The sequence below is a fragment of the Phodopus roborovskii genome, unplaced genomic scaffold, assembly GCF_943737965.1.
Source record: "Phodopus roborovskii unplaced genomic scaffold, PHOROB, whole genome shotgun sequence".
NCBI classification, from domain to species: Eukaryota; Metazoa; Chordata; class Mammalia; order Rodentia; family Cricetidae; genus Phodopus; species Phodopus roborovskii.
Genome location: NW_026126585.1, coordinates 5,669,390 through 5,695,634, shown reverse-complemented (window position 1 = coordinate 5,695,634; position 26,245 = coordinate 5,669,390). Strand labels below are relative to the sequence as shown.

The 26,245-nt window shown below is 42.7% G+C and overlaps 1 protein-coding gene across 2 annotated transcripts in view; it reads left to right on the top strand.

The window, feature by feature from the left end:
* Nucleotides 1–15,500: 15,500 nt before the first annotated feature.
* Ptpn4 (protein tyrosine phosphatase non-receptor type 4) overlaps nt 15,501–26,245 on the top strand; it is a 120,546-nt gene continuing 109,801 nt past the window's right edge. For both annotated transcript variants that reach the window (XM_051204040.1, XM_051204039.1), the window contains exon 1: nt 15,501–15,573. The gene's annotated coding sequence lies outside the window, so the exon portion shown is untranslated. The remainder of the gene's footprint in view (nt 15,574–26,245) is intronic.

Sequence of the window (26,245 nt, the reverse complement as noted above, 5' to 3'; positions counted from 1 at the left end):
GAACCTGAGCTGTTCGCCTCTGATGCACCACTCTTTGATTAATTTCTTGTTGTGGTTAGAATGTGCAATGTGCCCCCAGAAGCTCCTGTGTTTGAACACTTGATGCCCTGATAGAGGCACTACTACAGAAGATTATAGAATCTTCAGGAGCTAGAGCCTCCCAGGGAGGAAGTGAATCAAAGGGGGTGGGCCCAGAGGTTTGATAGTCCAGAGCAACTTCCTGTCCATTCTCCGCTTCCTGACTGTGGATACAAAGTGATCTATTATGCTTTCCCTGCCATAATGAGCTAATGTATTATTTCTTAAATTGTGAACTAAAACAATCCCTTCCTCCCTTAAATTACTTCTGGCAGGTATTTGGACATAAAGATATATTTTTGTCTGCCTGCTTGCTAGCTTGCTTATTTGTTTACAGAGCTAGAGTAGGGTAGTAAGTTTTCTTATCAGAATGTCTTTGGACCACCAGCCTGCAAATAATGACCCAGAGACTTAGTATTAATTATGAAAGCTTGACCTTAGTTTAGGCTTTTTCCCAACTAGCTCTTATAACTTATTCCAGATTTTAAAAATCTATGTTCTGTCCCATGACTTAGTTACTTCTTCTTACTACAGCACATATGACCTGTTCCAAACCTACTGGCAAATTGCTTGCCTGGATTCTCCTCCCAGTTTCTCTCTCTCTGCTCAGACGCCCTGCCTATTCACTCCTGTCTAGCTATTGGCTATTTAGCTCTTCATCAAGCCAATCAGAAGGCACCCACTTTTACAGTGTAAACAAAGATTCTTCAAGAGAATAGAGTCCCATGCATTCTAGGCGCCCCACCGCTCAGCTCCATCTCCGACCCTGACTCATTGATTCTTTTTTAAAAGCTTTTGTTGACTTTGTTCTAGTGATTAATTTCCCTTGATATTTGTATTTTGTTCCACATATAAAATTCTATACATTCAACCAGATGAGGCAAAGCAACAGAGGAGGAAGCCAAAGTAGAATCTTGTGCCCAACATGGAACAAGGGAGGAAGAGCTGCATAAGGTGAACTGCAGTACTGTTCACAGATGCCAGGTTAGGGGACTAGCCTGGGGTACATCAGCAGGGGCGGGTGTAAGGAAAATGTGAGCGACAGAGGACAGACAGATGATAGGAAAATGTTAGTGATGGATGACAGACAGATAGATACATAGATGATAGGAAAATGTGAGAGACAGATGATAGAGAGGTAGATGATAGGAAATTGAGAAACATGATAGATACATATATAAATGTTAGATAGATAAATAGATGATGGGAAAATATGGTAAGTGATAGATGATAAAGATTAGATAGCTTGGTAGATAGATGTTAGATACATAGATGATAGACAGGTAGAAGACAGATTAATAGAAATAGATGATAGAAAAATGTAATGATAGGTGATAAATATTAGGTATCTAGGTAGATAGACAGATGTTACATAGATAAATAGATGATAGACAGGTAGAAGATAGATAGATAGATGGGTAAATAGATAGCTAGATAGTGCGGTGAAGAGACACCATGACCACAACAACACTTAAAAGGAAAAAGTGGGGTGGTGGCTTACATGTTCTGAGGTTTAGTCCATGATCATCATGTGTGATGTGTGGGGTGCAGGCAGACATGATGCTGGGCGACAGGAGGTGAATTGTGGAACTTAAGCATATATGAGACCTCAAAGCCCACCTCTACAGTGACACATGTTCTCCAACAAGGCCATACCTACTCCAACAAAGCCACGCCTCCTAATATGCCATTCCCTTTGGGGGGCCATTTTCTTTCAGATCACCATATTCTTCTCCCTGGCTCCTGAAGGCTTGTAGCCACAACATAATGAAAAAATGCATTCAGTCCAACTTCAAAAGTCCCCATTATCTTTAGCATTCTCAAACTTATTTAAAAGTCTAAAGTTCAAAGTTTCTTCTGAGAGTCAAGCAATCTCTTAACTGCAATCCCCTGTAAAATCAAAATCAAAAAAGCAGATCACATACAATTACCATCCCAAAATGCAGAAAAGGGGAGCATAGTGAAGAAATACTGGACTAAAGCAAGACTGAAAACCAGCTGGGCAGACTCTCAATTCTGCATCTCCAAGTCTGACGTCAAAGCGCTCTTCAGATCTTCTCCTTTCAGCTTTGTTGACTGAAACACACTTCTTTCTCTTGGGTTGCCTCCACTCTCTGAGAGCAGCTCTCCTTGGCACAGCTCTGGCTTCTCCAACAGCTTGGGGTCTCCAAGACAATCCAGGCTTCACCTTCATAGCTTCACACAATGGCTTCTCTAGGCCTCCATTCAGGGTCACCCCTGACATATTCCTGGCCTCAGCAGCTTTCCTTCGTCGTGCAGGAAGGTTCCATAATGCCTTTCTTCTTCTGTCCTTGAAGCCACATGGCCAAAGCTGCCTAGTTCTGCTGCTTGCTGGGGCTGGAACATGGCCCCTCATTCAATTACAACTTCACCAGCTTGCTCTTTTCAATAATTGCCTTCATCGACTAAGCTTGGGCTGTCCTGAAACTTGCTCTGTAGTCTAGGCAGAGATCCACCAGCCTCTGCCTTTCCAGCCTGGGTTAAAGGTGTACACCACCACATCTGGCACTATGATTTTCTTTAATTCCTTTTCACACGTTGGAAACTTAGCTGGGTGGGATCTTGCCCTAAGATCACCACTCCCTTTATTCAATTTCTTAATCTGTTTATCTCCTTGCTCAGTTTACTCCTTTTCATTATAAATCTTCATTAGAGTTACCACTAATAACAACACAACAGTCTCTACTAGGCTGTTTTCAGATTTCCTCTGCTAACAGAATTAATCCAGAACTCTTCACCTTAGCCTCGGAAGACTCTTGAGACAAGGGAAAAGGCAGTCACCTTATTCACCAAAACATCACAATGTTCTCTCTCTCTCTCTCTCCTGTGTGTGTGTGGTTTTTTTGTTTGTTTGTTTTGTTTTCGAGATAGGGTTTCTCTGTGTAGCTTTGGAGCCTGTCCTGGAATTCACTCTGTAGACCAGGCTGGTCTCAAACTCATAGAGGCAGCTGCCACACCTACTCTTTTTTTTTTTTTTAAATATGGGTTCTAGTGTTCTGGACTTTGATCCTCTCTATCTACTGAGCTATCATCTCAGTGCCTTTGGCAAGGTCTCTTGTAGCCCAGACCAGCCCCTCAAAGTCTCAAGACCAAGGACTTGAACTCCCAATCCTCCCGCTTCTACCACCTCAGTGCTAGGCTACAGGAGTGCACCACCTGTAACCTGGTTTATGCAGTTCTGGAGATCAAACCCAGGGCTTTCTGCATGCTGGGCGAACGGCCAACTGAATTATGTCCTCTGTCATTTGACATCTAATTTTTTGAGGCTAGTTCTTAGGGAAGCATGATGTGCTGACCTCCCACCCTGACTTGTTTTTATCACAAATGAGCTTAGATCATATTCATTCCCACATTTTATCACACTCAGGATTTCTATATAGATCTGTGATGTAGGTCAGGCCTACGGACAAAAGGTGGGTCTTTTACATATTGTTCACTGTCTTGTGGGTTTTTCCCAAGAGGTCTGTGAAACAGTCCAGTCTACAAAGCAAACCCAAGTTGCTGTATGATATGTTCCCAATGATGTGTAGCTTTGGAAATGACCCGCTGGGACAGGCATCAACTGACTGATTGGGGATGAGTGTGTGGGTGTGTATGCCTGTGTGCACATGCGGAGGCCAGAGTAAGGCATTAGGTGATGTCCTCCTCTATCATTTCCTGAGTTATTTCCTTGAGACAAGGCCTCTCACTGAACCAGAGCTCAGTGTTTGGCTAGACTGGCAAGCTAGCAAGCTCTCCAGATCCCCTTGTTTCCTCCCAATGCTGGGGTTAGACACATGTGAAGCCATGCCTGAGTTTTTAACCCGTGAGCTCGAGCTCCAACCTTGGGTCCTTATGCTTGTGTGGCAAACACTTTACCAACAGAATGGGCTTTTCAGCCCCCTTGAAACTGTATTATTACCCACTGTGGGATACACTTCATGACTGGGGACCACTGGAGCTTGTGCATTTGTTCAATTATGTGCACCAGAAAGCACGTGTATAATTCCTGATAATTTTGTTACAAATTACTTGCTGGGAGGACATGTGATCTAAGGACTAGTTATAGAATTACCATTGTATATGTCTTTTCCAGTTGGTATAAAGCCAGCAGGGTGTTCTCCAACACAGAAGCCAAACTTCTCCTCCTGAGGAGGTGCTTTCTTCTGCAGAGGCTTGTGGGTATAAGAAAATAAAAACCACAGAAGAAAGTGTTAGGTTCCTTGGACCGAGTTGGGTTTTCTCAAAGCCGGTATTGCCTCGAGAGTGGTTCCAGGTGATTGTGCCGGTGACTGGGATTTCTCAGCAGTCACAATGGACGTTACTGTCAGTCTCAGCGCCTGTTAACAGACAGCATGGCTGCAGGAACGTGACAAGGACTCTGCAGGGAGACAAGGCTTTCCCAGAGAGACAAGGAGACAAGGCTTTCCCAGAGGGACAAGGAGACAAGGCTTTCCCAGAGAGACAGGGAGACAAGGCTTTCCCAGAGAGACAGGGAGACAAGGCTTTCCCAGAGAGACAGGGAGACAAGGCTTTCCCAGAGAGACAGGGAGACAAGGCTTTCCCAGAGGGACAGGGAGACAAGGCTTTCCCAGAGGGACAGGGAGACAAGGCTTTCCCAGAGGGACAGGGAGACAAGGCTTTCCCAGAGGGACAGGGAGACAAGGCTTTCCCAGAGGGACAGGGAGACAAGGCTTTCCCAGAGGGACAGGGAGACAAGGCTTTCCCAGAGGGACAGGGAGACAAGGCTTTCCCAGAGGGACAAGGCTTTCCCAGAGAGACAAGGCTTTCCCAGAGGGACAAGGCTTGGATCCTCAGTAAGCATGCAAAAAGGCTAAACCCGTGGCACTGTCCGCGGTCACCCTAGTGCTGGAGAGGAAGTCACAGGAGAATCTTGAGGCTTGCTGGCCAGCTAGTCTAACCAAATTGGTGCATTACAGGTTCAGTGAGTGAGCTGTCTGAAAAAACAAAAGAAAAGCAACATAAGGATACACTCTGCATTGACCTCTGGACTCCACATAATTGTGGAACACACACACACACACACACACACACACGCCCACACACACACACACACACACACACACACACACACGCCCACACGCACAAGAGGCATGCGCAACTCCAAGCACATAGACACGCACCCACATGAACAAAAAGTGATATTGATGTGTTAGGTCATCTCCAATTTCCTTCTCACTACTTCTAAATTTGACTTTAACTGAGTATAAACTTCTATTACATTAAATTTGTGTGAGTTCCCTGCGCTTTGAGTTTCTAGTCCTTTTTTATTTTTTATTTTTTTTTTTTCATATCATGGGACACCTGGGTCTGTTCTTCAGAAAATTACACAGACTTGTTTGGGCTGATTCATTAGTCACACTGTCATTAATAAGAAAGGATAATGCTCAAAAAACTTGTGGGCAGGGGAGATGGCTCATCATTGATAAAGAGCATTTGCCGTTTAGTCATTAGGACCAATGTTTGGACATGAGCACATATATCAAGCAGCTCATAAATGCCTGTGAGTCCAGCTTCAAGGGATCTTACACCTTCTTCTGGTGTTCAGGAACATCTGCATGCACATGTATGTGTTTGCTCACACACACAATACGTGCACGCGCGCGCACACACACACAAAATAAAGTAAAACCTTTATTTATTTATTTTTAAGTAAGCCTCCATGGTGTAAAGATTACAGTAACGCTCCAGTCTAAGTCTCTGTCTGTCTTCTCTCTAACCTGATGCTCAAGCGGAATGCTGGGTTGTACAGTGTGCTGAACTGTGGTGCGTGCACAGGCACACGCGTGCGCACGCACACACACACACACACACACACAAATTTTTATTTAAATTCCAAACAAGCTTGTTTTACATGTCAATCCCAGTTTCCACACCCTCCCATCCTCCCCTGGTCCCCCACAGCCCCCCATCCCATCCCCTTTCCGCTCCCCAGGGAGCAGACTCCATGGGGAGTCTTCAAAGTCTGTTATATCATTTTGAGCAGGGCTCAGGCCCTCCCCCATGTGTCTAGGCTGAGAGAGTATACCTCAACATGGAATGGGTTCCCAAAGTCCATTCGTATACTAGGGATAAATACTGATCCACTACCAGAGACCCCTAGACTGCCCAGTCCTCCTAACTAACACTACATTCAGGGAATTTGGGTCAGTCCTATGCTGGTTTCCCATCTATCAGGCTGAGGGTCCATGGTCTCTCCCTGTTCAGGTCAGCAGTTTCTGTGGGTTTCTCCAGCCTGGTCTTGGCCCCTTTGCTCATCACTCCTCCCTGTCTACAACTGGATTCCAGGAGTTTGACTCAGTGTTTAGCTGTGGGTGTCTGCTTCTGCTTCCATCAACTACTAGATGAAGGCTCTAGGATGGCCTATCAGGTAGTCATCAATCTCATTATCGGAGAAGGGCATTTAGGATAGTCTCTCCACTATGGATTAGATTGTTAGGGTCATCCTTGTAGATCTCTGGACATTTCCCTAGTGCCAGATTTCTCTTTAAACCTATAATGGCTCCCTCTGTTAGGGTATCTCTTTTCTTGCTCTCCTCTATTCTTTCCCTGACTCAATCTTCCTGCTCTGTCATGCCCACCTCTCCCCTCCTCTTCCTGAACTGTGGCACTCTTAATCCCCAAAGCAGCTATTGGTATTAGAAGAATCTAGAGGAGATAGTAACTAAAATCGTAATTACCAGTTACAAGATTTGACTGCCTGTTCAAAGAAACACTACTTATCTCTTGCAGGATGAGTAGATATTATTTGAATTGTGAGCGAATTCAATCCAAAGAGAATGCAGTTTAGCCTCAATCCATGTTTTATTACTGTAATTATTATCTATGGGTGTGCATGCCTGCACATGTATACATATTAGTGTGGTTGCTGTTGGGTGTTGTAGCCCCTAATCTTGGTTGTCAATTTCATTGCAGCTGCAACAGACTAAAGCACAAGCTGTTACTAGGTCCAGCTTTTATGAGGGTTCTGGGGATTGAACTCAGGCCCTCACACTTACATGACAAGTCCTTTCCTGATTTCTCTTCCTTCACCCCAATCTTTATTGTAATACATTCCCAGTGTTCAGATTGAAGAAGAAAAGGTTTAATAACTTAGTAAATGCCTACAAGGTAGGCATTTACCTTGGTATAGTGTACTTCTCCAATGAGTATGATAGGGCAAGCGTAATGTACTGTGTTAATCTATTGAATGAATATTCAGCAAAGAACACGGTAATATAATAAGTAGGGAGCTAGTGGCCTTTGTAAGAATTAAAATGAACCTTGCCTAGGTGACTAGATGTGTGCTCTCCCCAATTGCTGTAATCCATTCGAAGCTTTGATTTACCTCCAGCAAAAGTTCAGAGACAGAAGTGGAGCCACATTTAAATCCGGTGACATATGTCACGATAACACATCGGGTTTCTAGTATCTCACATCTAGGTGATTGCAACAGACTTCTGAATCTCCTTTGCCTGCACCTCAGGCACAGAACAGACTTCACTCCACACCACTGAACCCCATGGCATGGGAAGGTGTGGGTGATTGGGTGGAGAAGGGAGGCTGAGAGCCAGCACTCCTGCAGGCAGTAACTGGTCTACCAGGATGACCCTCTATCCAAATCTAATCTTTCCTTCCTCTACTCCATGAAATTAATTTTTCTTAAACCATTGGTTTTATGGTTATTCTCCCTGCCCACACCCATTCATCACTCCCCAGTTAATGCTCATAAACTGCTTAACTTCCAAGAAGTTTTACAAAAATTGGTCCAACTTCTAATTGATTATGACAAATGGTTACAGTCCTGGCAATAACGTTTTAATAGGTTCAGAAATTAGCCACATTTCCTGCTATGGAATTAGCCCCAAGAAACAGAGTTAGAGAATCAATTTTTTTGGGGGGGGCTGATGAGATGGTTCAACAGGTGAAGGCTCTTGCCACCAAGCCTGACAAGCAGAATCCCATCCCCAGGACACACATGGTAGAAGGGATGAGCCTGTTCTCTTGTCTCCATGTGTATGTCATACCACGGCATACACATCCACACTCAAAGGAGATAAGTAAGTGTAAGACAAATCCATTGAGTTCACCAACTCTATGTAAGGATCTGAGGAACCAATGACGGACCCGTTATTCCAAGAAGGACAAGAGTCAACCCTTTAGGAAGGAAACTGCCTGTTGTGTCTTCTAGCTATGTATTTGGCTGGAATAGAGTTGAGGCTTGGGGATGGGGCTTATGCAGAAGCCAAGGTGGGAGTTGGAATCTAAAAGGTGAATAGGAGTTTAGCAAAGAAAGTGAGTTATTGTTAAAGGGACAAGATTGCATGTGCTCACCAGTTGGTTCTCCAGGTAAAACCACTTGTGGCCAAGCCTGAGGCTCTGAGTTCAGTCTCCAGGTGGAAGGAGCAAACTGATTCCCACTGTGGTCTCTGATCTTCACTCATACATGTGAACCACCTGAGGTCTGTGCTAGAAACTGAACTCCAAGAGCAGGATACGCTCTTAACTTGCTGGGGCTGGGGATGTAGCTCTGTTGATATATGCTTCCTAGCATGGAGGAAGTGCTGGGATGGATCCTCAGCCCCGTCTAAACCTGATTGGGTGGCACATGCCTGTAATCCCAGCAAAGGGAAGGTGGATGTAGGGGGATCAAAATTCCAAGGTTGGCCTCAGTTCTATAGGAAGTACCAGGCCATCCTGGTCTACAGGAGACTGTCTTAAAACTCAAAACGAAAACAATTTTTAAAGGTTCAGCGTATGGCCAGATCACAGAGCCTGTTCTGTTGTTCTAATAAGCCCAAAACCTGGGCTCTTTAAAACTTGGAACCCTGTAGCCCTGTAGTAGACAGGAATGCCCTGGTGAGGAGTCAGCAGGCCTATGCCTCAAGGGTTATTACTTTTAATTATGTGCATGTGTGTATGCGGGTGCCCAGGGATGAAATTATAGATGGTGCTGGAAAGTCAACTCTGATTCTCTCCCAGAGCGGCTCCTGCTCTCAGCCACTGAGCCATCTCTCTAGCCCCAGACTTGTCCCTTAAAGGCAGCAAGGCACCGTGTGTCCTGATGGTCTTGCCACTCGAGTTTCCATCTCCTCCATTTCCTCCTTGGCCCATTTCTATAAACAAGGTAACCTAGAGCAATCTGACTCAATGTACAATGCTGTGAAGGGGCTCTGTCAGAAGTCCACAGGTGTGTGTATGTGTGTGTGTGTGTGTGTGAGAGAGAGAGAGAGAGAGAGAGACAGACAGACAGAGAGAGAGACAGACAGACACACACACACAGACAGACAGACACACACACACACACACACACACACACAGAGAGAGAGAGAGAGAGAGAGAGAGAGAGAGAGAGAGAGAGAGAGAGAGAGAGGAGCGCATGCATTCGTGCATGTGTATGCATTTATGCATGGAGTCCAGAGGCCAGGCTTTGGGTGTTTGTCCTTACAGCAGCTGTCAACTTTGTTTGTGAGACAAGATCTCTCACTGGGACTTGAGGCTTGCCAAGTAGGCTAGGCTGGCCCTTCAGTGAGTCCCAGAGGTCCTGCTGTCTCCAGATAGCCAGAGCTGGGATTATAAGCACATGCCACCACAAGTTTTTTATGTGAGTTCTGGGCATCAAACTGAGGTCCTCATGCTCATGACAAGCACAACACCAACCAAGGCCTCTCCCCAGTGCTACCTGCCTCCTTTTTATTCCCTGTTTTTTGAGACAGGGTCTCTCTGTGGCCCAGACTGGCCGGAGCTCACTCTGTAAACCAGACTGTCCCCAAACTCATAGAGACCTTGTTTCTGCTTCCTAAGTGCTGAGACACCTAGAGACTCCCTTCTTTTTGGGGACAAGGGCATGTGTATTCCAGACAGGCCTCAGATTCACTATGTAGCTGATTATGACCTTGACCAGCTGATCCACCTATGTTCATCTCTCAAACCTGAGATTATAGGGATGCACATACCAAACGAATTGTATGCAGTGGTGTGTATTGGACCTAGGGCTTTGTGGATGCTATGTAAACCCTCTGCCAACCAAGCTACACTTGGTTTAACCTAATCATCAATCCAGTCTGATGACTCTTTTAAAGGTTTAAATTCTTTAAGTTTGCTTGGTTTGCTCTGCTTGAATTTAAGTTAGGCATGAAGATTCCAGTTAGGTAAAAAGCTTATTATCCCCTTCATCCCCAATTATATGGCTAAGGCAGATTAAACCCCCTACTGAGGCCTCTTGTCAGAGATTTATATCGTACCCTGTGGTACTCATAATCATTTGAAAGTCTGGAATGAAGCTTACCAATTAGGCTAGGCTGGCTGGCCAGCAAACTTTAGAGATTCACCTGTCAATGCTAGGATTATAAGCACAGGCTGCCATACCTAGCATTTTTATGTGGGTTCTGAAGATCAAATGCAGGCCTTTGCATTTGCAAGACAAGTACTTCACTGCGTGAGATATGCTACAAGCCTTGAGAATTCATGCACCTTGTATGCTTTACCTCAGAAGTTTAGGGGAAAAACATTAGGTCATTGTAACAATTGTTTTAAACTTAAAATTCATAGTACTTTGAGCTACCCCTAGTAAATGGAGTATAATTTTTCTTGAGAGTCACCTTATTGACCCCAAGGCATCTCACTGTCTCTGCCTCTCCTGATACTGGAAATCAAATCTAGGGCCTTGTTCATGCTAAGCAAGCTTTTACCGCTGATCTATGTGTTCTTTATTAAACTTATTTTTTTGTGGGGTACAATTTTTCCTTCTACCATGTGGGTTCCAGAACAGAACTCATGCCATCAGGCTTGTTGGCAAGTACCTTTACCCACAGCAACTCAGTCCTCTTTTTTTTTTTTTTTTAAATTCTGAGATAGGGACTCGCTAAGTTTTTCAGCCTGTCCATGAATTTCTCCTATAGTTTAGAAGTTAGGGCTTGAATTTGTGACGCAGAGTTGGGCTGCTCATTTATTTCATGGTCATGTAGCTTATGAGTCAGCTGTAATCAGTCAAGGTCTCTCTTGCCCTGTTGTCCCAGGAAGCCACTGCCAAGGTCTCGGTGGCTGGGTTTGGCTCTACAGAATAGAACAAAGGCCTGTTCCCTCCAGGGCCTAGCTACCCGGGGCTAGGAGAAGCCCTGCCATCAGCCACTAAGTGTAAAAGGCCCAGTCATTCTTGCCTGCCAACCACCTCCAAGCGTGGACAGAGCCCTCGCTCTTAACCTCTCAGAGCACAGCCAAGGGCAGACTGCAGACACAGGAAAATGTCACAGTCAGGAGCAGTGGCTGCCAACGTTCAGTAATGTCTGCCAGTTCTAAGTTGAAAAGAAGTCTTGCTAACTCCCAACTGTTTAATTACCTTAGGTGCAAGTATTAAATTAGGAATAAAATCCTTATTCACAAGGTTCCTACATGTGTAAAGTGTATGCAATATACAAATTGAACCAAAAATGTAAAACTCTGTGAATATTATGCATGTAACGTGACAGATAGTTTTCCTGAAATTGAGTTGCCTGTTGGGATGAGAGTGTGAAACTCACTGCTATGGTTATAACTAGGGTTAGATGTAAGGTCAAGTTCAGTGTTTGGTTGCAAAGTTATCATTAGATGGTTCAGAATAGGCATTGGAATATATTCATTGTTTTAAAGAATAATATTTAAACAAGAGCAAAACTGTACTTTTTAATATCAAAATTTCAATTACTGGAGCATTTTGTCTGCCAAGTTCTTACAGGGCCCGGGAGCCTCTGGTCCCACCCCAAATATAGTGAATTAGAACCTCCATTTTACAAATAATTTTTGCATTTTACAATGCGTGTGTGTGTGTGTGTGTGTGTGTGTGTGTGTGTGTTTGTGTTTGTGTGTATGTTTGTGCACACATGTGCTGTGTCAGGCCTGTGGATGTGAGATGACTATGTCTGGAGTCTTTTCCTTCCTTTCACTATGTGGGTTCCTGGGACTGGACTCAGGTCATTATGTTTAGTCACATGTGCCTAGAACCTGCATTTTAAACAAGATGTTCAGGCAATGAATATACAGTTTAAAATTTGAAAAGCATGAATTTATTACCAAGTTTATTCTTCACTGAGCAAATATGCACATGGGGGCATGGTCTAACGGTTTTTTTCTCTGTTTTGGACAGGTTCTTGTGTAGCCCAGGCTAGCCTCAAAGCCATTATGTAGCTGAGAATCACCGTGACTTTCTGATCCTCCTGCTTCCATCTCTTGACTGCTGGGATTTCACACCTGGAGTGGGGTTTTTTGTTTGTTTGTTTGTTTTTGCTGTGCTAGGGATCAAACCCAAGGTTTCATGAATGCAAGGCAAGCATTCTGCTGACTGAGCTGCACAGCTCGTAAAGCAACTCTATCCTCCTCCTCCTCTTCTTTTCCATCTCTTCGACAATCACTTGCTCCTTCTTGTTCAGGGATGCAGGAAGGCAGGTTTAGGGTGAACTTAGAATTCTCCAGGGATGATAAATAAGTATTGCTAACTTCAAAGGGCCCATCAAGGTGACTTCCACTGTGGAGCTCCTTTCAGCAAGTTCCTCTGTTTATGGGACATATCCAGAGTGTGCAAACACATAGAGACAGAGAATAGATTGCAGCCTGGTAGAGGTTTGGGGAGGACAAACTAGAGAATGAGCAGCAGGCATGGGGGTTCTTTTGTGATAATCAGTAGTGATAGTTCTGAGGTAGAGTGAGTGGTGATGGTGGTACAGCTGGGAATAGCTAACATGTCCAGCTTTGTGTGTGTGCTCTGGGGGATCTGAACGCAGGTTCTTATGCTTGCAAGCAAGCATTTTACTGGCTGAATTACCTTTCCAGGCCCTAATTCAGGTATTTTCTTGAAATCCCTACCCACCAGAGATTCAAACATTTTGTTCTTTCCATCAACTTGTATTTTTCCTGCCAGGCATTGTGAGGGCTAAAGAGATGACTAAGAGGATTTTGCCTTGGGTAGTAGCGGTGATCAGATCACAGACTATCAGTAATACCCACAACAGGCCTAAGTATTGCGAAGTAAAATGAACACCGTGAAAAACACCAAAGGAATGTCTAAACCTAGAGCTATCTGTGTCACAGAAGGAAGAAATTATTTCTTACTGTTTGACGCTGGCGAATTCTCTTTGATCTTTTGTTGAAGGATGAGTGGATGTCAACAGAGGAGAGATAAGAAGCATTTCAGCCGGAGGAAAGAATACTTTCTTAGGGAAGAATGAATGGATGAGCACAGGCTGGGAACTGATATGTCTCTGTCCCACCCGGACTCTGAGACTGGGTCTTACATAGCCCAGGCTGGCCTGGGACTTGCTGTGTAGCTAAGGATGTTCTTGAACACCCGATCCTCTTGCCTCAGCCTCCCAAGTGCCCAACTGTTCAAATCCTGCTGGATAAGAAAAAGTAGGAGCAGAGTGTGAACAAGAAGTTGATAGAAATTACTGTTTTCCACACTTTTGCACTCATTTTCCTGATTGGTGAAGGCTTTTTTTTTTTTTTTTTTTTTTTCCCCTGGGTGCAGTTGTTTTAGTAACATGGAGAAAAGATAAGCTTAGCAGCATGTGGTTGTTGGGTGCTGGGGATGGAACCTAGGACCTTGTGCATGTACTATGCAAGTGCTCTTCCCTCAGCCCCCTGAAGAAACATTCTCATCATCATCATCATTATCATCATCATCATCATCATCATCATCACCATCATCATCATTATTTTATTTTGGTTTTTCAAGACAGGGTTTCATTGTTGTAGCCTTGGCTGTTTTGAAACCCGGCCTGTAGACCAGGCTGTCCTTGAACTCACAGAGATCTACCTGCATATATATATATATAAATATAAATATATATAAATATATTTATATATATTTATATTTATGTAGTCCCTGGTGAGGTATAAAGATTAAAATCAAGAACAAGAAACCTGGCCACAGAAAACGGCATTGACACCTGCCTCCCCCTTCAAAAAAGAAGCAAGGACCTTCGAGATGGGTCATAGGGTAAAGGAAGGAATTTGCTGCCATGTATTAAGTCTTGGGTTCAATCCCCGGAACAGACATGGATTACCAACTCTCAAACCTTGTTCTCTGAGCTACACACACACACCCACACCCACACACGTACGTTTTGGGTATATGCAAAATAAAGAAATGTAAAAAACTAAAGAAGAGGCTAGGGTACCCCAAACCCACGCTTTCCTCATTTCAGCAGAGGTCACCCAGGCCACAGGAATGTCCTATCACCAATAAGTTTGTATCACCCCGAAAACGTTAGCGTACACCCTCCTCAAGGCCCTGCCATGCTAACAACAACTCTCATTTTTAATATGAATGACCGAACTTGATTTTAAAAAGCAGCGATCCTGGCACACAGAAAGCACCCGTCCTTTGTTTTACCCATGAACGCCTTTTGCTTAGGCTTTGTTTTCGACAGGCTCTGTTTAGGAGGAGAAAAGACTGGAAACTGCATTTCAAACCCTGTACCCTCCAGAAGCACTTCATTCGGGACACCCTGAAGCCAAGAGGTCGAGTTTCCCCACTTTGCACTGGGTCGCTTTCTTTTGTGTCCCTTAGAGTCCCTAGGTACACACGGGAAAAGGGAGGAGGGGCAGGGCTGACAGTCGAGGAACCAATCCCGGCCTGGCTAGGGGGCGTGGACACGGAGCCACGCCCTCCCCCTCCCCGCCGCTAAGCCCCGCCTCCCTCGCACCTGCGACTGCCTGCGCTCGGGCACTCCGAAGCCGGGTGGGAGGAGCGAAGGAGGCGGAGGCGGGGCAGGGGGCGGGGCCTCACCTCTCGCGAGACCGCCTCCCGTTGCTGAGGCCGCCGTTCCCGGACTCTGAGTGGCCGGGGGCTGCGCAGCCGCCATGTTCGGTTGCTATGCTGCGGCCTAGGAGACGGGGTGTGCTTGAGGGCGGAGGAGGAGGAGGAGGAGACGGAGGAGGCGGCGGAGGCGAGGGAGGAGGAGGAAGGAGAGGAGGAGAGGGAGGAGGGTGGCCGAGCCTCTCCTTTGCACTCTCCCACAGAGCCGCCTCCCGGGAGTCGCCCGCCGCCTCGCGCCGCGCGCTTTCCTGCTCGGCCGACGCGACATTGTTCGGCAGGGCTCCGGGGACCTGTCAGAGATCGGGGCTCCGGGGCTCGAAAGGGACGGCTCTTCGGCGCCCGGGCCGCGTGTTGGGGGGAGCCGCGGCACTTTCGGGGCGCGCGTGGACGGATTAGCTCATCTCGCCGGCGCGAGGTGCGAGCGCGCGCCGCGCCTCCCCGCGCGCGCCGGCCCCGCCGCAGCCCCGCAGGATGACGGGGTGCTGGCGGCCCGCGGCCGTGGCGCGGCCGCTGTGGCGGCGGCTGCTCGCGGGGCGCTGAGGGGCGAGCACCCCGACGCGGACCACGCGCCTCCGCCTCCCCGCCTGCGCGCCCGGGGCCTCCTGGCTTTTTGTATTTGTTTTTTGTTTCTATTATTTTTATTATTATTATTATTATAATTATTTTTTTGCTCCAGCCGAGAGGACGCGGCTGTGATAACGAAGGTAAGAGGGGCGCTTGGGGAGGTCCTTCGCGTGGCCTTCCGGGGTCCCCCTTGCAGATCGTGGGCGCGCACCTGAAGCTTGCGGAGCCAGGTAGCCCGAGCTACCCGATCAAAACTCCCCTTTTTCCTACTGGGTCCGGGTCCTCGGATCTTCCTGGAGGTTAGGGTTGAAACCTCTGCTAGGGATGAGTGCAAGGTATAAGGGACGGGATACAGATGCGAGATGGAATGTCCCAGTGCTCCTAAACTCAAGGTGAGGCTGGATTAAAATCTGTATCCCGTTTGTAGGATTCTTCTTCTTCTTTAATTATTATTGTTACGTTAATTGATTTATATAAGCATTTTTTTTGTTGTTTGCATATTGCATGAGCACACGATCCCTCCCATTAAACTTGAAAGTCTTTTGTGACTCTGCCAATATCTACTGGATTTTAGGAATCTGTAGTTGGTTCCCAAAAAAGTTGAGATATAGATCTGAATCCTTTACTTAGGTTTTCACGGTGTTTTGGAATCTTCACTGCCTTCCTAATGTTCAGATTGTGAATCTGTAGTAAAGGTCTGATGAGTGTTTGCTGCTTTTTGTAAATGTAGGCGCAGTGATCTGTGGCTTTTTTGGCTTTAAAAGATTTGTTTCTGTGGCAGTGTTTCCTAATAGTTACAGGAAAAATGGGGCGTATGGATTATTTTTTTTATGGACAGGAACTGTTCTTACAAAACCTATTCACCTGAATTGTCCCAAGACAGACTTCTGAAAACCAATTCAGTTCAGATATTTTCAAAAATAAAGTTGAGATGTAGTTAAATGCATGTCTGGATGTATTTGCTGGGGTTTCTTTAATAAGGAACAGTTTACAATTTCACTGATAATGCAGATGGATGTTGCCTTGAAACTTAGGCTAGAGACTTTAAGTCTGGCCTTGCATCACAGAGTGACATCAGTGTGTACAAGGACGATGTGTGGGGTTTAAAAAAACTGCTTGTTCCAGGAGGACCTGTCATATCTACTAGCTGCTTTTGGAATGAGCAATTCAAGAAATACTGAGTGTGTGATCAGATCTTGGGTCCAGATGAAATAGCACAGTTCATTGGTCACATTTCAAACATGGCTGTGGAGGAAAAACAAAAACAAAAAGCCAGTGTGTCTGACTCGTGAAAGACAGTTGGGCTAGAAAGAAGACTGGAGCAGCAAATGCCACAGCTTTCTGGAAAGCCTGGGTTTGTGAACGTTAGTGTGTCAGAGGGGAAACATGTTTTCCAAACGGGGAGGGATTGCCCAAAACAGTTATTCAGTGTGCTTAATAGACTATAGCTGGATATATCATTTGCATCTCTAATTTGAGGATCTCAAATTCAATGTTCATTTAAAGGAAGGAAAGCTTATGAGTTAATATAGAACCACTTTTTTCACTCGTTATCTGAGATCAATCTTGTGGACACCATTTTTTTTTTTTTTTTTTTTTTTTTTTTTTGGGCTGTTGTCAGAATACATTTCTGCTCCAGTTACCACAAGAGCTATTTTTGTGGCTCTTCATATTTTCTGTGGTGTTCTTTGGTCGTATTTTGTATTGATACAGGGGCATGGATGACCCTATAATATTGTGATCTTGCCTGACTTGTAAGATTGACAGTCTTGTATGTATGTATGTGTGTGTATACATGTGTACATGACAGTATTTTTTATTTACTTAATCTGCCTTAAACGTTTGCTAAAAGGACCTTTTTTTTCTTTTTAACACAGGGCAGCATCACTGCTTTATAGTTTTTCTTAATATTGAGTTGGTTAAACTTTGTTAAGGTAGACTATCACAGATTCCTCAAAAGTAGTAACAGATGTGACTTATCTCAGCTTTCTAGTATCTGAGCTTCTAGGTGGTGGGTAAATTATGTCAAGTCTTGTTTTCTCCTCCCCCACCATGTCCTAATTGAGTTTCTTTAAAATGTCCCTAGTAACATTGTTGCTTTAAATTTATGACACTAATTTCTAATTTAGGCTAGGCATAACACCAGCATCTATTGAACACACTTGCTAAAAATACTTTCTGGGTCGGATGTAGTTAGAATGCAGCCTCAGGAATGAATATCCACTGTGACCAGTGTGGAGGTTATCATTTTTTTTAAGAACTTCAATAAAATTACAGAATACTACAAATTAGTTTTTTGGTTTAGGCATAGGTGCCATCTTTTAACATATACAGTGAGACAGCAATCAAAACTGTGATAGCAATAGGAACTTTTCAGTGTTTAAGAAAACTTAATGTGAACTCTATTGACTCTTAAGTACTCTGGTTTGTATACTTTGAGATGTTTTAATTTTATCTATTGCACATAGAGTTGTAAAATGACATACAGTTTGTATTGTTATTCATTTAGTATTTATGGCTTTTTTCTCAACTTTGAAAGGGAGATCAGTGGCTACATTTTTTGAGTAAATTTTTTTTTTTTAAGGAACAAAATAGGAGTTAGGGAATTTAAAGTGGACTTATTGCTAGTACTTTTTCCTCCTCTGAGAGTTAGCTTTTTTTAAAAAGCAAGAAATCCTTTTGTAGTTGTTGGGTTTTCTTCCTTCCTTCCTTCCTTCCTTCCTTCCTTCCTTCCTTCCTTCCTTGTTTATTTTTTTGTTGTATGAGTCAGGGTTTCTCTGTGTAGCAGTTCTGGCTGTCCTGGAACTTTCTTTGTAGAGTAGGCTGGCTTTGAACTCCTGCCTCCACCTGCCTCTGCCTCTGTGTTCTGGGATTAAAGGTATGCACCACTAATCTGCAAAAAGCAAAAAAGTCTTACCAAAAAAAAAAAAAACGAAAGAAAAAAAGGGGTAGACAGATGTTTGGTAGTTGTTTAAGGGCAAATGGTTTAAAGGACTCTTTGAATTCTTCATATTAGGAATGCAAAATTGGTGAACTTGTTAAGAATGCAAGTCTTTGTGACTTGATGTAGCTAAATAAAATAGTTGCTCACAAATGACATTTGCTTATTGATAGAGATGTACTGGTGTACAACTGAGCTGAGTTTTGTTATTTTTCTGGATTGTTACATGTTACAAAGTTTTAAAGTATGCAGTTCAGAGATGTCAAATTTACTGGCTCAGTAGAAATACTGTGAAGTCTTAGAGATTGATTTAGCTTCTGGAAGTTGGGTTTTGGCATTGTGGGGAGGGCAGTAAAATACTGTGGAGGAACATATTGTTATATTTTCATGTAATGTTCAGTCAGTGCAGATAGTGAGAAGTAATGTAGACTGTTCTTTACCAGCATAGAAGAACAGTTGTCTAGAAACTGCACAATTTATTTTATGTCCTCTAGAATGAGAACTCATTGTAGTCATATAAAATGCAAGGGATATTTATTATGTTCCCAATCATCTTTTATTTCATTATTCCCAAATAGAAACACTGGAAGAGAGGTTATGGGTATTTAATCGTGAAGTATACTTTGTGAGATGTGTGTTATGTCTGTCTTATGCCATCTGTCTCCCTCCAAGTGGAATTGGAACCATACCTGACTTTACAGTTTATTCTTTAGAGCAAGTGTGTCCATTTAAATTTTCTGTAGTGATGAAGACACTTTCCCTTTCCCCAGATTTATTGAAGTATAATCTACAAATATGAGGGAATGGTTTCCCCCCCTATGCTGTTAGATATAGTAGCTATTAGCTATGTGTAGGTTATAGAACACTTGGAAGTATGACTCTGATATAAGTGAGAAACTGAGTTTGAAGTTGCATTTAGTTTTCTAGCCAAATGTAGTCGCTGGTTATGCAGTCTTGAGTAGCACAGTTTTTAGATCTTGCTTCCTAGAAAATCTGAGGTCTGGCATTCAGTCTTCCACAGGTGTAGTCATGACATCAAGGTACTTCTTGAGCTTCAGTTAACCTGTTGATACATGAAGGGATTACCACTGAAAGATTGTTTCTAAGACCCCATCTTGCTTTAAAGTTCAGTAACTTCTTACATTGTACAGTGACATTTAATATTCACAAGCATTATTTCTGAAAGGGTTCTCACTCTCCATTGTGTTCATCACTCATAAAAAGGAATTTCTTTTTGGGAAGAATATGAAGTGTATGCACCTCTGCATAAGGGGTTACTTTCTGTGCATACCCCCATACACAGTTGTTTGGTGAAATCGGTGTGTGACCCCAAGCAGTACTTTATTAATGTTTTATTTGTTCCAACACAGAGTCAAGGAGGTGCTAGGTTAAGTTCTCTGCCACTGAAGTACATGTTAGAATAAAAACTACATCTTTAAAGGTCCCACTACGTATTTTTAAGATTAAACTTTAAAAATAGAGTTGTTAAACATAGCGCTGGACTCTTGAAGCAACAGGAAAGAAGCAATCTTTACCACCTTCCCCTGGAAGATAGAAAGCAGTAAGATATAAATTACTTGTCAAAGTAATTCTTAACCCCTTTGCTGGGCCTGCAAGACTTTTCTCCCAGTTTGATCTTGCTAGTCTTGCTAAAACAACAGCATTGTGTTTCCCTTCTCCCCTGTCTCCTCAGTTTATAAATCCTTGACTCTTCAGTCCATATACCTGCTCTTCAGTCTTCCTCAGAACTCACTTTTTTTTTTTTTTTGTTAGAAGACTACTGGTTAATCCAGTCATGATGATCTGGGTTTCAGACCTAGCAGTAAGTGCCTCAGGGTTAATGGATGATTGTTTAGATATAGCTTTGTATATTGTAACGTTAATTAAAAAAGGTTTTTATGTGTGTGTTCACAGGAGTGCACTAGTCCATGCAGGCTCATGTAGAGGCCAGAAATCAACTCTGGGATGTCTTCCTCAGTCCTTTTCCCACCTTATTTTTGCTTACTTTTTAAAGACTGGGTTTCTCACTGAATCTGGACTTAGTGCTTCTGACTAAACTGCCTGCCAGTGAGCTTATTTGCCCTGCCTCACCATTTTCAGCTTTAGGTGTTAGGAATTCCAAATTAGTACCTTACCCACTGAGCAATCTCCCAAGACTCACTTCTTACCTTTTTCGGGGGTGGGGATATAAGCTTTTATCTAATAAGAACATTTAAAACAAAGGTTATTTCTTTTGTTTGCTTCATGAGTTCAATCCCTGTTTAGCAATTGCCAGGCAGTGGTGGTGCATGCCTTTAATCCCAGTGCTTGGGAGGCAGAGGCAGACACATCTCTGTGAGTTTGAGATCAGCCTGGTCTGTAAGAGCTAGTTCTACGACAGGCTTCAAAGCTACACAGAAAAACCCTGTCTCAAAAAACCAGAATAAACAAATAAGTAAAATAAATATTTCTTTCCAGGCAACTCCCTCCCCATGTGTGTGTTTGGTAAACTTTAGTGGTCAAAAATATAATTTTGAATATAATATTCAACATTACATAGAGAGGCCTTTTAATATAGGAAGAAGATCACAGATTTTGGAGCCAGATAAATGAGTTTAAAATCTGATCTTATAAACCTTAGAAGCCAGTTGATTGTTTGTTTTGTTTTTGAGACAAGCTCTCATATTGTAACCCAGACCTGAAACTTTTTATATAGCCCAGGCTAGCCTTGAACAAATGCAATCTTTTTGTCTCTAGCTTCTGAGTGCTAGTGTTGCCTTGAATTGTAGTTGAGAACGTATGTATGTATGCATATATACATACACATATACATATATATACATATATATTTGAAGCATTTAGGGCTATGCTTTACGTATGTGGCAGTTGGCATAATGAATTTTTCTGTTTTATATTTCCATGTTCATGAACATAATTCAAATGATAAACATTCAGATGACTTACTATAACTAAGCTATTTGCCTATTGTTAAACAATTTGCTTATGTCCTCAATCTAAAACTAGAGGGCTGGGATAATGGTTCAGGGTTATCCCAAATGTCTCTTTTATGAAAGTACACTGTAGGTGTTCTTGTTTTGGAAAAATAGTTGTACCTTCTTTTAATTATTGCAGTTTTGGAAAATTTGTCTTATTATGGAACAGTGGAGCAAATGTTCCTTTATATGTTAATTAAACATTTAAATCTCTGATATAATGGGAACAATGTTATGTATAAAGGTAATGCAATTTGATACTTTTCTTTGCTAGGTTCCATCCTCAGCATCGCATAAACCTGGCATAGGGGCACATGCTGTAATCCCAACATTTAGGAGGTGTAGACGTGAGGATCAGAAGTTCCAAGGTTATCCTTGGCTCTAAAGAGAGAGCTCTAACTATCCTGACATGAAACCCTGTCTCCAAAAACGACAAAATAGATAACAACAGAAGAGAAAAAGTATCAGTTCAAATGCCAGAGGGACTTCTGGACAACTGAAAAGATATCATTAATTCCACTTTATTAAGTCAAGAATAACAAGATATCCCAGGCTAATCTTGTATACACAATAGTATATTGCTAGTTCAACATTAAAATGTGTTTGTTGCAGGGGTTTCGGGAGTTTTTTATATACATTCTAAGAATTTTCATTAGGTGTGAAATTACTTCAAAGTGTTAATTTTCAAAAGTTCAGTGTAAGCTCATGACAATCATGGGGCCAGCAAAATAGTTGGTTCACTAAATATCCTGAAAAGTATTTGGCTTTGGGTATACTAGGTAAATACTCTACTGACTTAGTCATGTCTTCATCTGAGCCCTCCTATATGGTAGCCAATTGGATCCTCAAGTTTCTGTCAAACAACCTAATGTCTTTGCTGGTGCATTCTCATCGTTAGTTCCACATTTCTAATGAGTGCTGCACCATTTGTGATCTGGTTAGACTTTCTGAACCACTTGAGATCAAGTTGTGTACAAAATGCCTAAATATTGTAGTCTGTATTTACCAAAACATGGACAGTTGCCTACAAAACTGCCTGATGAGGAAATGAGCACTCACTCATACAACACTAACTTCAGATCCATAAATGCCATTTCCTCAATGACCTTAATGTTATTTCTTTTCCCTTTCTAGTCCAGGAACCAATTTGGGATCATATATTGCATTTGTCATGTCCCTTTACTCTTCTTTTGTTTAAAAAATTTTTTTTTGTCTTTTGTGCATTTACTATGTACTAAGACAATTGTATATAAGTCAGAAGACAACTTTTGAAGTTGGTTATCTCCTTCTGCCGTGTGGGTGGATTGTTAGGCTTTGTGGCAGACAATTTTACCTGCTAAGTGATCTTGCTAGTCCCTCTTAACCCTTCTTGAGTTTAGAATGATCCTTCAATAACCCTTCCTGTCTTTAACGACCTTGACAATTTCAAATAGTACAGCCCTTTCATTCTGTAACATTAGTTAAATACTCCCAATGGCTGCTCACATGCACACTGAGGGTATTGTTGGCAGGAATGCCTACTACAGAAAGACGCGCTATTCTTAGTACACCACCCAGAGACACATTATTGGCCCACCATGGGTGATGTTTGACCTTGAACACTGTATCATGCTTGCTGAATGTCTCTATGTAAATCATGTGAAGTCATCATTTTCGCCTTTTTAGTTAGTTAGTTTGTTTGTTTCCTGTTCTCATATTGTACACCAAACCCAAAGCTTTGTGTTTCCTAGGCAGGCGCTCTGTCATTGAGCTAAATCTCTAACCCCTCTTTTGTGGTTCTGAGGATCAAACCTAGGGCCTTTGCTCACACTTGGTCCACTGTTTTTAGGTGGGAAGACACCTAAGACTGTACCAGTACCTCTCATCAGAGCATAAATGTTGTCAGTTAGGTTTACCCCTGTCAGGATAGGTATTCTCTCACTCATTGATACAGATATATACCCATGGAATTCTGTTCCTGTTTGGTAGTTTTTTAAGCAACTGTGATTTGAAATTTTATTTCACTGCTCAAACTGCCCCAGATTTTGTAGCGGAATCCTTTGAAATTGAGTTCTTTGTCCTCTGGACATGTCCCTATCACTGGTGTACTTCCCAGTGTAGTCTAAATTCATGTTTTATTTTCTGTTCCAGCTGTGGCATCATTCCTTTCTCCTGATTTCTTTCAGTAGAGGAGGTGTTTAGAAACAAAACAGACGCTGGTGTGTTTGTTTAAACTGGTGAACCAGTTCTAGTCTGGCACTTAATTCTCTCCAGCCTTTTCCCTTTCTGTGTTTGTTAGATTTTGTTTTAATTCTGTTAGTATGGAGAGACAGACCCTCAGGCATGCTGAGCAGGGACCACTGACCGATGTTCCATTCTGTACTTATGACTCTCTTCTCTAGCAGTAAGAAACTGGTTCTTACCATTCTTTAGTGTAACTACTTATTTCCTCAGTCATCCTGTGTGAGCCACCCTCCCAACCCCAGACTAGTGTCTTTCCTACTAGTGTCTCCTTCACTGCTACTTCTGAGGCCCACAGTTCCTTAGGACATGCTGTCAAAGTAGGGTAGAAACTTCCCATTTAATATTTTTCTTTAATCATAACAAATATTTGTAGTTGTGGAGGACAACAAAGGTAAAATTCAGGAAGTTGTCTGTCAGTCTGATGAGACCACTTAGTACTGTGGATAATTGAGGATCTGAATTCAATTTCCAGAACCCATGTAAAAAAAGTCAGGTGTGGTAACACAAGTTTGTGATACTAGCTTTGGGAAGATGAAGCAAGGTGGTGGTTTCTTGGGGCTTTCTGGCCAGCCAGCCTAAGTTAATTGGCACATTTCAGGTACCAGTGAGAAACCCTGCCTTAAAATACAAAGAGTGGACAGCTCTCAAAATAACACCCAAAGTTGACCTCTGGCCTCAACATTCATGTGCATACATCTGCATGTCCTCTTGTATACCAACACACACACACACACACACACACACACACACACACACACACACACACACACAAAAACACCTCCCTAACAGACACATAAGCAAACATACAAATTAATACATTTTAAAGTATTGTGCCTTTTTGGTCTATAAGTGTAAATAGCAAGGCAAAATTTTTAGATTCAGATTTGTTGCCACTGAAGCATCTTTATATATTCCTATACTGCAGTACCTTGACTACCTGTGTAAGTCTGATTTGGGAGCCAGTAAATTTAAAGTTGCTTAGGCTTTATAGCTCATTATTGAAATGTTGTTTTGTCAGTTTATGAAGGTGACCATTGTGGTCCTAATCACCATCACTGAAAGAGTAAGTGTTCTTAGATGGGAAGAGGACTGAATGAATATAAGAATCTCTGCTTATATGGTAAAAAGGTAAAGTAGAGAATTTTGGGAAAGTGTCAAATGCTGCTAAGTGAAAGATTAAGCCAGAAATCCTGTGATCTGAACTATTCGAAAGTTATTGCTAACCTTCGCCAACTGGTTTTCAAGTGTATCTGGCAAGCCAGCTGTTTGAGATGTGGATTAAACAGTAAGTTCTTTGGGTTTCCGCTCAGGCGCTACAGATTTTTCAGAATAGACGGGAATGTGGAAGTGGTAGCAAAGCAGAGGAAATCCTTTGAGTTATTCTCACTTATTCTTATTAGAGGCCTGCTGCTCCAGCAGAAGAGTTATAGAATAGGGCTTTGTTAAGAGACACAATTGAGGAAACCACACATCATAAATATAAACCAGACAGTCCTTCGAGAAATTTGAGAAGTAAGAATGTCTGGATCAAGAAAAACATCTGTTTTTAAGGCTGTATAAGGTTGTATATATTTTAAATTTGTTAGGATTAAGGGAAAGAAAGGTTATTTAGAAGGCAGGTAAGCAGAATCATATGGCAATATCTACTATGAGAAACTGCTCTTGCAGTAACTTGGTAGATATCTGGTGTTTTGGGAATTTTGATCTCACTGTGATACTCTGAGACTGTTAAAGTTTACCTTTATGAGGGGGTGGAGCTAGACCTAGCTGATCTTGCTTTTTGTCTGGAGATCCAGCAAGAGACATGTTGCGTCACTGCCCCAAAACCAAAAGGGAAGAGCCAAAATCCAAAACCAAAAGGGAAGAGCCAAAATCAAGTCCTTACTCTCTCCTTTTTGTCCATCTTTTCTACCCAAATTGCTGGCTTCTCTCTGGCCAATTCTGGTTAGCTAGTCTCTAGCTCCTCCCCCTGATTCAAGGTGAACTTTATTTAACTGTCTCAGAGAATCACAGTGTGATCAAATTTCCTGCAACAATCTGGGATAGTTCCCTGCTTCCATTTCAGGTGATTGTCATCTTACTGAGTCTTTAGAGTAATACAAGCATTGTTTGTACTGTTTCCTTTTCTTTCTTCCTTCCCTTCCTCCATCTCTTCCCCCCTCCCCCGCTTCCCCTCTCCTTTTTTCAGACAGGGTGTCTCTGTGTAGCCCAGCTAGACCAGGCTGCCTGTGCCTCCATAGTGCTGGGATTAGAACCATGTGCCACCACCAATAACTGTAACTTGTAAATTTTCTTTGTTTTGTTGCCATCCTCCCTGTAAATGTCCACTGACCACTGCCCAACACATAGGAGCAATGAGTTCTTACCATGGATTTTAGCATTTATTTATTTATTTATTTATTTATTTATTTATTTATTTATTTATTTGAGACAGGGTCTCACTATGAAGCCTTGGAACTCTCTAGGCTAGCCATGGATTTTAGCTTTTTTTAAAAATTTTTTTTTCTATTTATTTATTTATTTATTTGAGACAGGGTCTCACTGTGAAGCCTTGGAACTCTCTAGGCTAGCCTTGAACTCAGAGATTACCTGCTTCTTCCTTCCAAGTGTATGCCACCACATTTAGGCTAACATCTTAATATGTGACATTCTGGTTTCAGGTTTGTAGTAATGTTG